This window comes from Elephantulus edwardii, unplaced genomic scaffold (genome assembly GCF_000299155.1).
Source record: "Elephantulus edwardii isolate Elephantulus edwardi_28Jun2011 unplaced genomic scaffold, EleEdw1.0 scaffold00068, whole genome shotgun sequence".
NCBI classification, from domain to species: Eukaryota; Metazoa; Chordata; class Mammalia; order Macroscelidea; family Macroscelididae; genus Elephantulus; species Elephantulus edwardii.
In genome coordinates this window covers 208128-224122 of record NW_006399818.1, presented here as the reverse complement: position 1 = coordinate 224122, position 15995 = coordinate 208128, and the positions used below count along the sequence as shown (strand labels likewise).

Genomic DNA, 15995 nt, shown 5'->3' with positions numbered 1-15995 from the left:
GTTTTTTTTTTTGAGGTAAATGCTTTTTTTGGTAGGTATAACATATACAAAGGACATATATCTTGATAAAATTAACCACCTCTGTAACAAGCACCCAGGTTGAGGATTATTATCAACATCCCAGAAGCATACCATGTAGCCGTTCCTGATCAGTATCCCTTAACACCTCCACAAAAGTAATCACAATCCTAATTTATAACATTATGATTTAGTCTTTCTGGGTTTAATTTTTATATAGGTGAAATGGTGATCTACCTACTTTTTTTTTCTTTTCCTTGATACTTTGATTTTAAGATTAATTTATTGTGTATAGAAGTAATTTTTGTTACTGGAGAGCATTCCTAATGTATGGTTATACATAATTTATTATTTCATTGTTGGTGGACATTTAAATTTTTTTCCATTTAATACTACAATGAATGGTGCAGTTGTCAACATTCCTGTATGAAAAAAGACACACATATACTTCAGACCCAGGGAATACTACCACAGAATTCTTTCCTTCCTTTTTAGACATTTTTATTGTGATTCAAGTGAAAGCTGACAAAGAAAATTGGCTTTCCATTATAGTTCATACATATAATGGTTCATGACATTGATTATAATTCCCACATAGCAACAGCAATCTTCCTGCTCCTTCCCTGTGTTTCCTATTTCCATTTACCAATCTTTTCTATGGTAAGAATGGAGAGGGTCATGATTTGCCTCCTTGAAGCTCATAATTAAATTAGAGCAACATCTTTACTCTCAAAGTGACTGTGAGGCATTGCTTTGTGCAACCTTTTTACCTTTTGAGCTTTATCCATGGCCATTGTTTCCCTTTCATCTTGTACAGTTAATTAAGGAGTAAATGCCTACCTGGTGCTGGTAACTATATTGTTGGTATGTGCCTTTGAGTTGGCTCCAAGTCATAGTTCCTATGTACAGTAGACTGAAAGCCTTGGCTATCCACCATTCTCACAGTCTGACCTGTCTGTTGTGTGGCTGAAAGTTAAATCCTGGGAAATTTTCATTTATCTATGTCTGTAATATGGAAAAAGAGCACTAGTGGCATAGTTGTAATGTGTTGGGCTACTAAGTGGAAGGTCAATAGTTCAAACCCACCAGCAGGGGGAAAAAGCAATCTGAACCTGTAAATACATATAGCCTTGGAAACCTGATGGAGAGTCACCATGAGTCAGGATTGACTTGACTGAAGTAGGTGTTGGGCAAGACTGAAAAAAATAAATGACTGTTGAAAAACTGTTATGAATGTGCAAATATATTTATATAAGTCACATTTGCAGAGAGAGAGAGAGAAAAAAAAAAGCATAAGGGAGTGAAAGAGACAGGTGATCTCAGGGGACTGAAGGAAATAAAGGGCTTGCATATCTTTCCATGTCAGAAAATGCAGTTTAAGCCTCTCTGAGGAATGATTGCTCTGGTGAATGGGGATTAACTCTGCTGCTGGCAGTGCCTGACAGGAGTTGCTTTGGGAGGAAGGATGTTGCTCCGATTTAATTATGAGTTTCAGGGAAGCAAATCATGATCCTCTCTAACCTGCTGTGCTGAGTGTAAGGATGCTGCTGGGATGTCTATCAGATCTATCAAATCTGTTGAAGGAGGGGGAAGGAATATGTACATCTGTGTCCTCTGTAAGGAAAAGTACATCTCCACCCATGGAAAGTGTGAACACCAGAGTTTCAGTTCCAAAATGTGGTGAATCCTTATCATTTATTTCTGAACTTTGAAGATTATAAAAACATATAGTAAAGTACTGTCTGAGGAGTTAGGTGCCTGGCATGGTCCTGGTTTATATCTGCTTTTCTGGTGCAGTTGTTAATGGGATATTTTTACACTGCTGAAAAGGTACTGATTTTTTCTGGGGGGGGGGAATTATCTGTTCACTCATGTAGGCACAAGGTTGAGGATCTGCTACTTCTCAGTATTTTGACTGTAGACAAGTTACCTTACTTTCATCAGCTTCATTTTCCACACCTGCCACGTAGAGTTGTAGTAAGATGAAACGAGACAGTGAATGCTATACCCTTAGCCATCTTCTATAAAAAATAAAGGGGGCGCATGAGATTTGTAAGCTTTCCAACTTTATCTCTGCTGCTGTTATTATCATAATTGAAATTTTCTTCAAGAAGTGATAAGCCATGACTGGTTGAGATAAAGATTAGAAACTATGCATTTAATTTATTTTGCCTTTCATAGAATTTCCCTTTCTTCTTTCTAGGATAGAGGGAGTAATTGTTTACACTTATTTTCTGGGCTCTACTGTGGATGAAAAGCTAGTAGTATTTGAAATATTAACTGTCACTTCAAGAGAATTGACTGTAAGTGGTGGTAAGTGATTGAGAAATCCTAGGATTATATTCTATGTGTATAGACTGAATTTCATAGATAGTGGTTTGTGCTTGTTGCGCTGCTGGTGGTATTCATAATATTCCCTTTAACTCACAAAAATATTTCAGATTGGACAATAAATTATATGGTCACCCTAAATAAATGAATAGGGGTGAGCTTATTTTTATGCATCTTAGATTAGAAACAAGGCATGTATCCATAAGCAGGAGAACAGATAAATACATTGTGATCTATTTCTTTGATGGAATACTATTCTATAGAAATGAAAATGACATGATTATGCATGTAAGCATGGTGAAGTCTCAAAAAATAAATATTGAATAAAAAGATGCATAAATATGACTTTGTTTATATAAAGGTCAATAAGGCAAAATTCAGTTACTTATTGTTATGTTATTGTTGTGTATTGTCAATTTAGAACCTACCTATAGCTGACCCTCCAGTGAATTTTCAAAGTCAGTTAATCACACAGAAGGAGATTGCACATCCTTCTCCCTCAGAGCAGCTGATGGCCTTGAATTGAGTGTCTTCATGTTTGCAGCACAGCTTCTTGCCACTAGGCCACCACAACTCCTTAGGGATACATATTTATTGGCAAAACTATAAACAAAATGGAATGATTATCTAAAAATGTATATTGATGTTTCCTTTTCTTGGGAAAGAAGGCCCAGGAATCATAGAAGGATATATAAAACTTCAAAGATATTAATGATATTCTGTTTTTTAAACTGTAGGATGAGTATGGGAATATTTTACTATTGTTCTTTTATTAAAAATATTGTCAGGTATCATTGAGTTGGTCCCAAACCATAGTAACTCTGTATACAACAGCCTGAAATGTTGCCCAGTTCTGTGCTCTCTTCATAGTTGCTGCTGTGCTTCAGCTCACTTTGCAGCCACGGTCAGTGCATTTCTTTGAGGGTCTTCCTCTTTTTCACTGACTTTTTATAGTGTGTGATGTCCTTGTCCATGGACTGATCCCTCCATTCCAAAATATGTGAGACAAATTGGTGCTGTCTCCACTTCTGAAGAACATTTGGACTTCTTCCAGGATGTATTTGTCCCTTCTTCTAGTATGCAGGGTTTATACAGTATTCTTTAAAACATCTTAATTCAAAGGCATCAGTTTTTTTTGACCTTCCTTATTCATTGTCTAGCTTTTACATACATATTTTATTGTTAGGTGCAATAGAGCTGACTCATAGCAACCTTGTGAACAATGGATCTGAACCTTGCCCTTTCCTGTGCCATCCTCATCCTATATATTTGAGTCCATTATTGCAGTTACTATATCAATCCATTTTGCTGAGTTTTCCTCTCTTTCCCTACCCCTTCATCTTTTAAAGTATGATGTCATTTTCTGAGGACTGGCTCCTCCTAATAACATGCCCGAAATATGTTAGATGAAACATCACCATCCTTACCTCCAGGGAACACCCTAGCTTTTCCCAAGACTTATTTGTTCTATTGGCAATCCATGAGATATTCAAGACTCTCTCCATCACCACAGCTAAAAGGCATTAATTGCCATCCTTAGTCATTGTTCAACTTTCAGATGCATAACAAGTAATTTCAAAGACCATGGCTTGAACCAGATGCTCTTTACTCTCTACAGTGACATCATTGCTTCTTATCACTTTGGAGAAGACCTTGACAATCAATAGATTTTCCCAATGCACTATGTCTTTTCATTTCTTGACTTCTGGTGCCAAGGGTATTGAATGTGGATCCAAGCAAGATAAACTTGCTGACAAAGTTAGTCTTCTCTCCCTTATCATAATGTTCCCTCTTGGCCCAAAGGTGAGGATTTTTGTCTTCTGTTTAGATGGAATTTATTTTGAATGTTGTAATCTTTGATCTTTTACAGCAAGCATTTCAGCTCGTTAATTTCAGCAAGCAAGGTTGTGTTATGTCATCTGCGAAATAGAGGTTGTTGAAGCTTCATTCAGTCATGATACCATGTTCTTCATAAAGTCCAGCCTCTAGAATAATTTATTTAGCATACAGATTAAATAGGTATGGAGAAAGATGCAATCCTGATACACTTTTCTTGATTTTAAACCATGCAGTATTTATTCCTTGGTCTTTTAGTATAATAGCCTCTTGGTCTAAGTCTTGGTTTTGTAGGCGCATAATTAGGTGTTCTGGGATTCCCATTTTTCTTAATGTTAGCCATAATATTTTTTTATGATCCATACAAGCAAATGCTTTTGAATAACCAGCAAAACAAATAAACATCCTTCTGGTATTCTCTGTGTTCAGCCAAGATTCATATGGGATAAGCATTAATGTCCCTAGTGCCATGGCCTCTTCTAAATCGAGCTTGAACTTCTGGAAGTTCTCTGTTGATGTACTGTTGTAGGTATTTAAAAATAATCTTCAACAAGAACTTGTTTTAATGCTATGTTAATGATGTTGTTCGATAGTTTCCACATTCTGTTGGATCACCTGTTTTGGAACCTGGAACAAATAGGGATCTCTTTCAGTTAGTCGATCAAATAGCTATCTTCCAGATTTCTTGGCATAGACTTGTGAGCACATTCAGGGCTGCATCTGTTTGTTGAACTATATTGTTTGGTATTCCAGCAATTCCTGTGGCCTTACTTTGGCTAATGCTTTCACTGCAGTTTTAACTTCTTCCATTGATTCCCAATCATATGCTACTTACTGAAATGATTCTGTGTCTGTCAATTCTTTTTGGTACAGTGCCTCTGTATCTTCCTTCCATTTTCTTTTTTCCCCTCTTTCCATTTTCTATCAATGCTTCCAAGATCATTTATGATTTTCCCCATAGCATCCTTTAGTATTGCAACTCTGGCCTTGAATTTTTTTTTTCAGTTCTTTATGCTTGAGGAAATGCTGAATGAGTTCTTCCCTTTTCATTTCCCAACTCTATGTATTTGTGTATTTTGTTATAATGGGTTTTTGTCTATCCATTGCCCTTTTAAATCTCATGCTCAACTCTTTTATTTTGCCATATATCCCCACTTTGTTTTGGCTTCTTGACATTTTAATGCAGATTTCAGAGTCACTTCTAATATCCAGCTTGATCTTTTCTTTCTCCCTTGGTTTGCATTGACCTTTTGCTTTCTTCCTCAGTGATATCCTTGATGTCAACTCATAGCGCATTTTGTGTTTGATAGTTATTATTCAGTGCCTCAAGCCTAATAATCCATGCTCTACTTCTAGTGTTAAATCTAACTCTGGTTTTCTGTTGTTCAAAGGGTTTCTGAAGGCCTGTTATTTCAGAAGTGGATGGCCAGTCTTGCTTCCTAGTCAGTTTTAGAAGTCAAGTCACCCTGGCTCAGAAAACTGATGGAAAATCCTGTACTCATTAAAGCAAATGATAAACAAGGAAGTATAGACATACCTAAGGTATAAAATAAGCATATGATTATGAAGTTTATAAGTATAAATACACATATAAGGTGGTTGAAAATTCTATGGTTTGTATCAAATGTACTTTAGTTCTTAAAGTGTCAAGAGTTTTTTAGTTCTTAAAGTCACCTTAAGAACTTTAGTTCTTAAAGTGCTTTATTTAACACTTAAAAAAAAAAAAGGGGGTCTCCTGCTGCAACCAGATGGTTTGCTGTGGACTGTACTTTGCTTGTGGATGCAGGTGCTCAGAGTTGCCAAGTTGAATAGAAAATTCTTCAGCAAAAGACATGCTTGTTCTCCCAGAGTGCTGGCATGATGTTGTTGTTGTTAATTGCTGTCAAGTTGACCATGACTCTGAGCCCTGCTCTGTCATGAACCAGTCTCACTTTTTCTGGCATATCTATACTCATTACCCCAGTTACTGTGTCATTTTGTCTGGGGTCTTCTTCTCCTGTGCTGTCCCTCCACCATTCCAAGTATGATGTCTTTCTCCAAGGACTGATCCCTCCTGGCAACCTGCCCATAGTATGTGAGATGGAGCTTCAAAATCCTTGCCTCCAAGGAACATCCTGATTTCACCCTTTCTAGGGCAGACTTGTTGGCACTTCTGGTAGTCCATTGTGTATGTTTAATACTCTTCTCCAGCACCCAACTCAAAGGAATTAATTCTTCTGTCATTTGTGGTCATTATCCAGTTCTCTGATGCATAACAGGTGATTGTAAATACTGTAGTCTGGATCAGCCACACTGTAGTTGCTAGACTGCCATTGTTGCCCTTTAGCATTCTGGAGAGGTCCTTGACAGCAGATTTTCCTAATGTAGTTCATGTTTTGTTTGATTTCCTGACTGCTGGTGCCAAGAGTGTTGGTTATGGAACGAAGCAAGCTGAAGTTGTTAACAATTTCAATCTTTTCTTCATCTATCATGATGCTTCCAGTTGGCCCAGTGGTGAGAATCTTCATTTTCTTGATATTAAGCTTCAATCTATATTGAACACTACAGTCCTTGACCCTCTGCAGCAAATTCTTCAGACCCTCCTCAGTTTCAGCAATTAAGGTTGTGTCATCTGCATAATGCAGGTTGTTGATGAGTCTTCTTCCAGTCCTGTTGCCGTATTCCCCATAAAGACCAGCTTCCCAAATGATCTTTGTAGTTGTTGTGTACCATCAAAATGGATATGACTCATAGCTGAACCTCCAGTGGATTTTTCAGAGGCAGTTAATCGCATAAAAGGAGATTGCCCATCCTTCTCCTGTGGAGCAGCTTATGGATTCAAATCTGTAGCCTTCACGATTGCAGTGTAATTTCTTGCCCCTAGACCATCAGAGCTCCTGGATGATCTAGAGATAATGAAATCAGAATTGGTTAACTAAATGGGGCCTATTAGGGGATGAAGCATGAAGTAACTGGCTTATATGGTTTCACAAATGCAGTTATTAGTAAGATAATTATAAGGGGGAAATATCCCATAATATATATGAAAAAATATAATGTAAATGAATAATTATATAAAACACAGTATATATGAATGATAAAAACAATAATGATCTAGTGGGAAAAGAGGCAATTTGTGACAGATAAGCTCAGTGTATGTAATATGTTTGTGAATCCAAGTAAGATGAAGTCCTTGACAACTTCAGTATTGTCTGTTTATTTTGAAACTACTCATATTCTAGTTGTTAGAGTTTTTGGGTTTTTTTTTTGTGCTGAGGTATAATCTGTACGGAAAGCCATAGATAGTCTTTCATCTTCATTAATAAGCGCTTTAAGTTTGGGTCACCATTTATTGAAATTGATGACAATTTAAAATGTATCTGTGTTATATACATGCTTCATATCCTTTAGAATGTTAATTTTTAAAAAAAATTTATTGGTTTACATGTAAAAGTTGTATAATTATGTTTTATTCATGTACATTGTGTTTCACATTTTTTCCATTCACATTGTGTTTCATAAAATCACTCATATCCACTGTATTTTATAAATTCAATCACTGTTGAACTGTGCCTGCTATTACCCCATTCTTTCAGGTCTCCATTGGATCTTTCCTCCATCTCCTTCCTTCGCCCACCAAACTCGGTCATCCCCAGTGATTCACTCACACACATGCTCTGCTTCCTGCCTGTCTCTCCTTTCCCCTTTGGACTTTTATGGATATCTTATCGTTATCCTTCTAATTTTATAATAATGGCCTTACATGTAATTTTTCCTTATGAGACTGAATTAGTTCACTCAGCATAATGCTCTCTAAACTCTCGCATGTTGTATATTATTTTATTAAATCTCTGTTCCTTAGTGCTTCATAGTATTCCACTCTGTGAATATGCTATAATTTCTCTATCCATCCATTTACTGATTGATTGGCAGTTGGGCTGTTTCCATTTGCTTACTATTGTGATATTGTGAATCATGCTACTGTGAACATCAGTATACAAATCTCCATTTGTGTGTCAGTTATATTTTCCTTGGGGTATATTCCTAGCAGAGGAATAGCTGAGTCATATGGGGTTTCTGTGTTCAGCTTTTTGAGGACATTTCAAACTGCCTTCCAGAGTAATTGTACAATTTTACAATTCCACCTGCAGTGTATGAGATTTCCAGTCTCTCTATATATTCTCTAAATTGTATTGTTTGCTGTGCTGTTAAATTTTGTCACTTCTACTGGAGTGAGATGGTACCTCATTGTGGTTTTGATTTGTATCTCTCTTGCTTGATCTAAAAATCCAAGCATAAATGTTGTTGTTAGATCTGTTGATTCATCTCCAACTCAGAGTAATCCTGTGTACAATAGACCAAAACTCTGCCCAATCCAGTGCCATCCTTACAATCTCCGCCATGCTGAAACCATATTGTTGCACTGTGTCCATTCATCTTGGCAAGGGTCTTCTTATCTTTCATTGTCCCTCCCGTTTTCTAAGCATGGTGGCCTTTTCCAGTGACTGGCCTCTCCTGATAACATGCCCAAAGTATGTGAGACAGAGTTTCACTATCCTTGCTCTTAAGAAACCTCCTGGCTGTGTTTCTTCCAGGACAGATTTTATAATTAAGGGCAATGAAGCATAGAGATTTTAAGGCATGTATACCATTTAAAAAATTTTCTGAATTGGAATTCCAACTTTTACTGTTGGATTCCAGTGAATTACAGTACTACAGTCAGTTTTATCCAGGTAACAGTTTGTTGTTGTTATTAATCAAGTATAACTCCTAGCAACCCTTTGAAAAAGAAGATCTGAACCTAGTCCTGTCGTGTTACACTTCCCAACACACAAGAGCCCATTGAAGCAGGCACCTTGTTGGTTCACCTGGATGAGGGTAATCTTTTCCTTCACCGACCCTCCACCCTTCCCAACATCATGTCCCTCTCCAAGGAATAGCACCGCCTATCAATATGTTCAAAATATGTGAGGCAAAGCCTCATGAATCTTGCCTCCAAAGGGCACTCCGGCTGCACCCTCTCCAAAACACATCTATTTATTCTCTTGGCCATCCATGAGATGTTCAGTGCTCTGTTCTCCAACACCACAGCTCAAAGGCATCAATTCTTTTTTTTGTCATCCTTATTCATTGTCCAGGTCTCGGATGCTTAGCTAGGTAACAGGAGGTGGAGGCAAATGCTTAAACATGTCCTAACTTCACAAAAAGCTTTGCTCATATTTTTTTGAGTATGACATTTTTATTATATTCTGAGTTCCTGATTCTTCCATTTCCAGTGAGTCCCTATGAAAGTGTTAACAAAATTGCTCTTCTCCTAATGATCCAAAGAAGAATGCATTTGCAGCCATGGTACAGATTGATTAGGGAACAACAGTTTTCACAGAGCAGATTGTCTGCTGTTCTTCTGGGTCCTCTTGCCCAGATACATTTATGTTTAGTTCTTATAAATGGGAGAATGAGCAGTAGCAGACAAAATGCTGTGAACTTTGGTGAAATATGGATGCTTTGTCAGATGAATTAATATAATTTGCATGGCTACCTTAAGAGAAAAAAATATGTGTGTGTGTGTGTGTGTGTGTGTGTGTGTGTGTGTGTGTGTATAAATGGAGGTAACTAGATTCCATCAAAAAAAGATCTCTGCAGTCCAAGAAAGACTTTGCAGTACTGTTGTCGTTTTGTGCCGTCAAGTTGCCTGCAACTCATAGTGACCCTATGTACAACAGTTCTGAAGCCTGTCCTGTCCTAAGCCAGTCTCACGGACTCCAACACACCAACCTTCGTTGCCCCAGTTCTGGGGTCTTCCTCTCTTAATGATGTCCAGTTTTCCTATATTCATGCTTCTCACATTCCACGTTCCAATCACTACCTGCTTACAACTATTCTTCCTCATATGTATTTACAAATTTGAGGGTTCAGCCTCAGTTGCCATATCTGTTCTTCTACTCTAAGTATCTCTATTGTCCATAGGATTTTTGAAGGCCTGTTCTATTTCGGAAGAGGATGAGCAGCCCTTCTTCCTACTCTGTCTTAATTTGGAAGCTTAGCCTTATAACAATATCTGACAGACAAACATTTTACTGAAAGGAGCAGATGAAAGACACTGCTCCTTACAGAGATAACCAATACATTCACTGTACCACCCACCATGGAACTTGTGTCTGGCCCTTCCTTTTCCCTACTACATCAGCATCCTTGCCACTCCCTTCTCCCTCATCCAGAACCTCCCTTCCCTAGACACTCCTTGATGTGATGGCTTAGTCCACAAACCACATCTGTGATGCCTGGTGCTGCTTCACACTACTGCTGGTCTCTCATTCACATTGATGCCTGTCTTGCATTTAGGAGGATTAAAGTCTAAATCTCATGTACCAGCTTCAGGGAAGGATTTTTGTCTGAGGCAGTACTGGGGAAAGGTCTTTTTGTGACTTAGTGTCTCTTCTCTTCCTTTTGCACCACACTGCTGTTACAATATGATAATATCCAAGATGAAGGCTAGGTCTCCTCTAGATCTGGTATGCAGTGTAATAATAACCGTAACAAAAATAGCTTGATCTCTTTGAATCACTGTTCTGCCACTGAATAGCTGTGATTTTTGGCAAGTTACTTACCTCCATGAAGTTTAGTCTTCTTGACTATGCCATACAGGTGTAGTGCCATAGAGGTGTGACAGACTCCTTGTTTGTTTCAAAGCCATTTCACACAACCAGGTTGAATAAATTCTGTAAAATGGACTTGGCACTGTCACTAAGGGCAAGCACGTAAGTATGTTCTGCTTATGAAATGTAATAGGAAGAGTGCTGGGAGTTTATTAGGATAAACTCTTCTTGTAGGAGAGGTAAGTGGAGGAGAACTTCTGCCTGTTATACTCTCTGCTCTTTGCTTTGAATGTATCTGTACTAGGATGGGATGCTCAGTGCTGCTATGGTAATTTCATGACTGTGAGAAAAAGACAAGGACAATCACAAATGCAAACTCTCTTACGCTTTTTTGAGCTACTTCTACAACTTCCTAAATCTAGGCTTTTTCTTATAGAAGGAAAATAGGTCCTTATTTATGTAAGTTACTGTTAGTTCCACTCTGTTACTTGAAGAGGAAAAAAAAGGTTTTAAAAAAATTTTCTCATTGTGTTCTTGTTTCTAGTTAGAATTGTTGCTGTTTGCTGCTTTCTAGTAGAGTCTGCCTCACAGCAACTCTGTGTGGACCAAAACTTTGCCTAGTCCTATACCATCATAGTAATCTCTGCTATAGTTTGATAGTTATATAATGATGTAATTTGGCAATTATGTGGTTATTGTTATTGTTGCATGCTGTCTAGACAACTATACTCTTAGTGACCCTGTAAACAACAGAGCTGAACCCTTTCCTATCTTGTGCCATCCTCATCATCAATGACACGCTTGAGCCCATTGCTGCATTCACTATGTCATTCCAACTTGTTGCTCCTAACAACATGCGAGATGAAGCTTCACCATTCTTACTACCAAGGAGCATTCTGGCTTCGTTTTTCCAGCACGTATCTTCTAGTTTTTTTGGCATTCTACTCTTCTCCAACATCATAACTCAAAGGCATCAGTTTATCTTCTATCGTCCTTGTTCATTGTCTAGCTCTCCAATGTGATTAGAACCTCATGATCTGAATTGAGTGCATCGTTGTTCCTCATTATTTTGGAGAGAGCCTTGACAACAGACTTTCCCAATTCATTGTCTCCTGATCTCATTGCTGCTACCAAGGATGTTGATTATGGATTCCAGTAAAATGAAATCATTGACAATTGCAGTCTTTTCTCCATCTATCATGATACTGCTTATCTGTTCAGTGGTGAGGATGCTACCCTTGTGCTTTAGACTTAGAAGCATGCATCCCAGAAACAGTAAGGTAAACCATTATGTCCCCACCCTTCAGTTGTTAGCATTGAAGTTGAGGCATTGTGCATAGCAAGAGCATTAAAAATCTAACTGAGCCCCTGTTCATGCCATAATACCACTATCCAGGACCCCATACTGTCTCAGCACCACAGGCCTCAGCTAGGATTAGCGAAGGCTGCCTCACGCCATGATAGTCATCATATTCCTTATTATCTTTGTGGTTTACTGTTAAAAGTACCACACCTATTTATCAGTTTGTTGTGTTGGAGAAATGATTTTCATGTTGTTAATTACTTTATAGCTTAGGTGTATTTATGCTTGTTTATTTATTGCTTTCTCTTTTAGTCCAGCACTTGTCTGTCCATTTACTGTTCTAAGGTAACTTGTGGTTACTAATTGTGTAGTATGGGAGTTATAAAATCATGTAGCCATCCTTCATTTTCCTGTGAAATTAATAGTCATGTAGTGACTTCCCCTTTGTACCTAACTGCTTTAATTATGTGAGGAGTTAGAATTATTTAATAAGTCTGGAAAGATTAGATAAATAATGATAGTTGTTCTCATCCTTACCCTCCTCATACCCAGGGCACTCCACAGGCTAGTCAGCATATATGAATAGCTGAAGAGAAGAAATACTGAACAGTTTATCTCCTTTCTTTTCTCAGAATATCCTGCCTCTTGACAATGCATTATACAAGACATTATAGGCAGATAAGGGAAGGGTCCTCAGGCATGGAAAGGAAAAAATGAAGGATGGCAACAAAGATTCTAGAGAGAAAGGTTAGAGGGAAATCAAGTGAGCTTGTGGTATGAATTTATTGCTCTCACATTTTGATTACCTGAAATGGCATTCAGTCAACCTGGGTCCCCAGTATCATCATCATCATCTTCTTTTTTTTTTTAAGAGTTCTGATATTTTGTTTCTTGCATGGCTTAAAACTAATGTTAATGGTTACAATCTTAAAATCTTTAATGACTTTTCCTTTGAACAAGTGCCCAGGGAATAAGGCTGCTTTACACAACAAAAGTTTATGGTAGAGAATTGTTATAATGAAGAAAAGTCACTGTTTCTAGCTCCCAATTACCTTTTAGTACAGGAACCTTCATTAAGCTACACTTGTATTTAGAGTGCTGGAAGTTGGGAAAATGAGTGCATTACCACCAAAGCATGAAAGGCCAGTGCTTTGCATAATCATTGCTGGAAGTGCTTCGTATTTTACATCTGTCGATCCTCCAGTGCCCTAATTTGTGATTCTGCCTGGCAGAGTTCAGCACACTGGTTTTAATTATTTTCAAACTGTGGTATGGGTTGTCTAGTCACTAACAGTGTGTTTTTTTTCTCTCTCTTTATGGCACATATTTATTTTAAGCAAAATTCTTATGATGATTCCAAAATGGGGGGGAAAAAAGGCAAACCTACCATCTTCAAGCAGATTTCTGCTCATATCCACCCCTGTAGGACTGAATTGTTAATTACTTTGCAGTTGGAATCAACTCAATGTGGACCCTTCAGGGAGTTTTCAGAAGCAGTAAATTGCATGCGAGGAGGTTGCCAATCTTTTTCCTACAGAGCAACTGGTAGAATCAAACCATGGACTTTTGAGTTAGTAGTGCAATTCCTTATGTCTTAGCATCCAAAACAGTAGAATTGAGCAGGACTGCCTAATAGGTTTTCTAAGGTTGTAATATTTACAGCAGCAGACTGCCACATCTTTCTCCTACACAGAGGCTGGTGAGTTTGAACTGTCAGCCTTTTCAACTAGTCACTGTGCCAACAGGATTCCTTGTGATTATTCTAAATTTGCGAAATATAAAAAGAAAGAAGAGAAGGACATTCTTAACTTGTTTATGTCACCTTCAGACAGCATTTTAAATGTCACCTGGTATGACATGGGAGAGATAAAAATCTCAGCTGGTTTTATCTAATGACTGTCAAATGGAGAAGCTGAAACCCTGATATCCTTAAGACTTAGAGAGTGAAAATCTTCTTGAGAGGTGGAAAATGAGGTTCCAATCTTGAACAGATGAAAGAACTGTTTACGAGAAATACATGATTAAGCATTATTTGCAAGGCAATCGTCCAGAAGAACAGGTGCATAGCAAAGTGGACTGGGGTAGTGGGGCAGAGAGGAAAATGTACAAGAATGAATGAATTTATTAAAGACAAAAGCAAACTGGAAGGGAGGTAAGGAGCAACAATGAATTCATATGCAACAATTAATGAGTGAAAATCCAAGTTTTCTGTAAACTTTCTTTAAAATCACAATAAAAATATTTGTTTTTAAAAAAGTTTCCAATCTCGTGCAGTGTTTGCTGTGTTTGGCAATGGGAGGAGTTCATATGAGAAGAGGAAAAATGCATGAGGTGGGTCAAAGGGATTGCAAAATTGGACTTTGGGTTAAACATGAAATAAGGAAGAACAAGACCAGGGTTGATACTGAAAATATACTTCAACTGGTAAAAAAACAAACAAGAGCTCTGGTACTATAATAGTTAGGAGCTCTGTTATTAACTGAAAGGGTGGCTATCTGAACATTTCATACAGACCAAAAAAGCTCCCCAAACCCAAAATCTACCGATTTGCCTCAATAAATGTGTCTGTCAGCATATTATTGTTTTTTGTTATGTGCCATTGAGTTGCCTGTGATTCTTAGTGACCCTCTGTACTCAGAAGGTTGTCCTTTCCTCAGCCATTTTCACTGATTCTGTTACACCTACCTTCACTACCCCAGTTATTGTGTCAATCTATCCCATCAAGGGTTTGCCTCTCCTGTGCTGTATGTCCCTCCAGCCTTCACTGCCCGTTCAAGCCTGGTGTCCATCTCCAAAGACTGGTCCATCCTGGCCAGGTGCCAAAGTATGTGAGACAGAGCTTCAGAATTCTTGCCTCCAAAAAGAAACTTGTTTTAATCTCTCTAAGACAGTTTGTTCTCTGGTGGTCCATGGTATGTTCAGTCGTCTTCTCCAGCTCCACAACTTAAACATATTAATTCTTCTATCATCCTTAGTCATTGTCTGTCTGTCTGATGAATAACAAGTAATTGAGAAGACTGTGGCCTGGATCAGGTGCACCTTAGTCTCTAGACTGACGTCATTGCTTCTCAGTACTCTGGAGAGGTCCCTGACAACAGATTTTCCCAGTGAAGTTTGTCTTTTGATTTCCTGACTATTAGTGCCAAGAGTATTGTTTGTGGAGCCAAGCAAGCTGAAATTGTTGTTAACTTCAGCCTTTTCTCTGTCGATAGTGGTGCTGCCAGATGGCTCACTGGTGAGAATCTTTGTCTTCTTTAGGTTGAACTTCAATCCATATTGAAGACTATAGTATAGATTATAGACCTTCTGCAGCAAGTGCTTCAGGCCCTCCTCACATTCAGCAAGCAAGATTGTATTATCTGCATAACGCAGATTGTTGATGAATCTTCCTCCAATCCTGATGCCACATTCTTCTTCATAAAGTCCAGCCTCCTGAATGTTCTGTTCTGTGTACAGATTGAAAAGGTATGGAGACAGGACGCATCCCTGACATGATCCTTTTCTGATAGTGAACCATGGAATATTTCCTTACTCTGTTCTGAGGACTGCCGCCTTGACTGAGGACAGATTTCACCTGAACACAATCAAGTGGTCTGGGATTCACATTCCTCTCAAAGTCAGCCACAATTTGTTGTGATTCATGTAGTCAAATGTCTTTGCATAGTCAATGAAACACAGATGTTCCTCTGGTACTCTGCTTTCTGCCAAGATCCATCTGACATTGGTGATAATGGCTCTAGTGCCATGCTCTCTTCTAAATCCAGCTTGTATTTCTGGTAGTTCTCTGTCAATATTTTGTCCCAGTTGTTTCTGGATAATCTTCAGCAGGATTTTCCTTGTATGTGCTATTAGTGATATTCTATAATTTCCGCACTCTTGTCAGATGATTGATCTTAGATCTTAGATGATAGAAGATAGATCTTCCACCAATT

At 38.2% G+C, this 15995-nt stretch overlaps 1 pseudogene; it reads right to left on the bottom strand.

The window, feature by feature from the left end:
• Positions 1–812, bottom strand: part of LOC102865673 — a 37375-nt pseudogene extending 36563 nt beyond the window's left edge.
• Between the last annotated feature and the right edge of the window lie 15183 nt (positions 813–15995).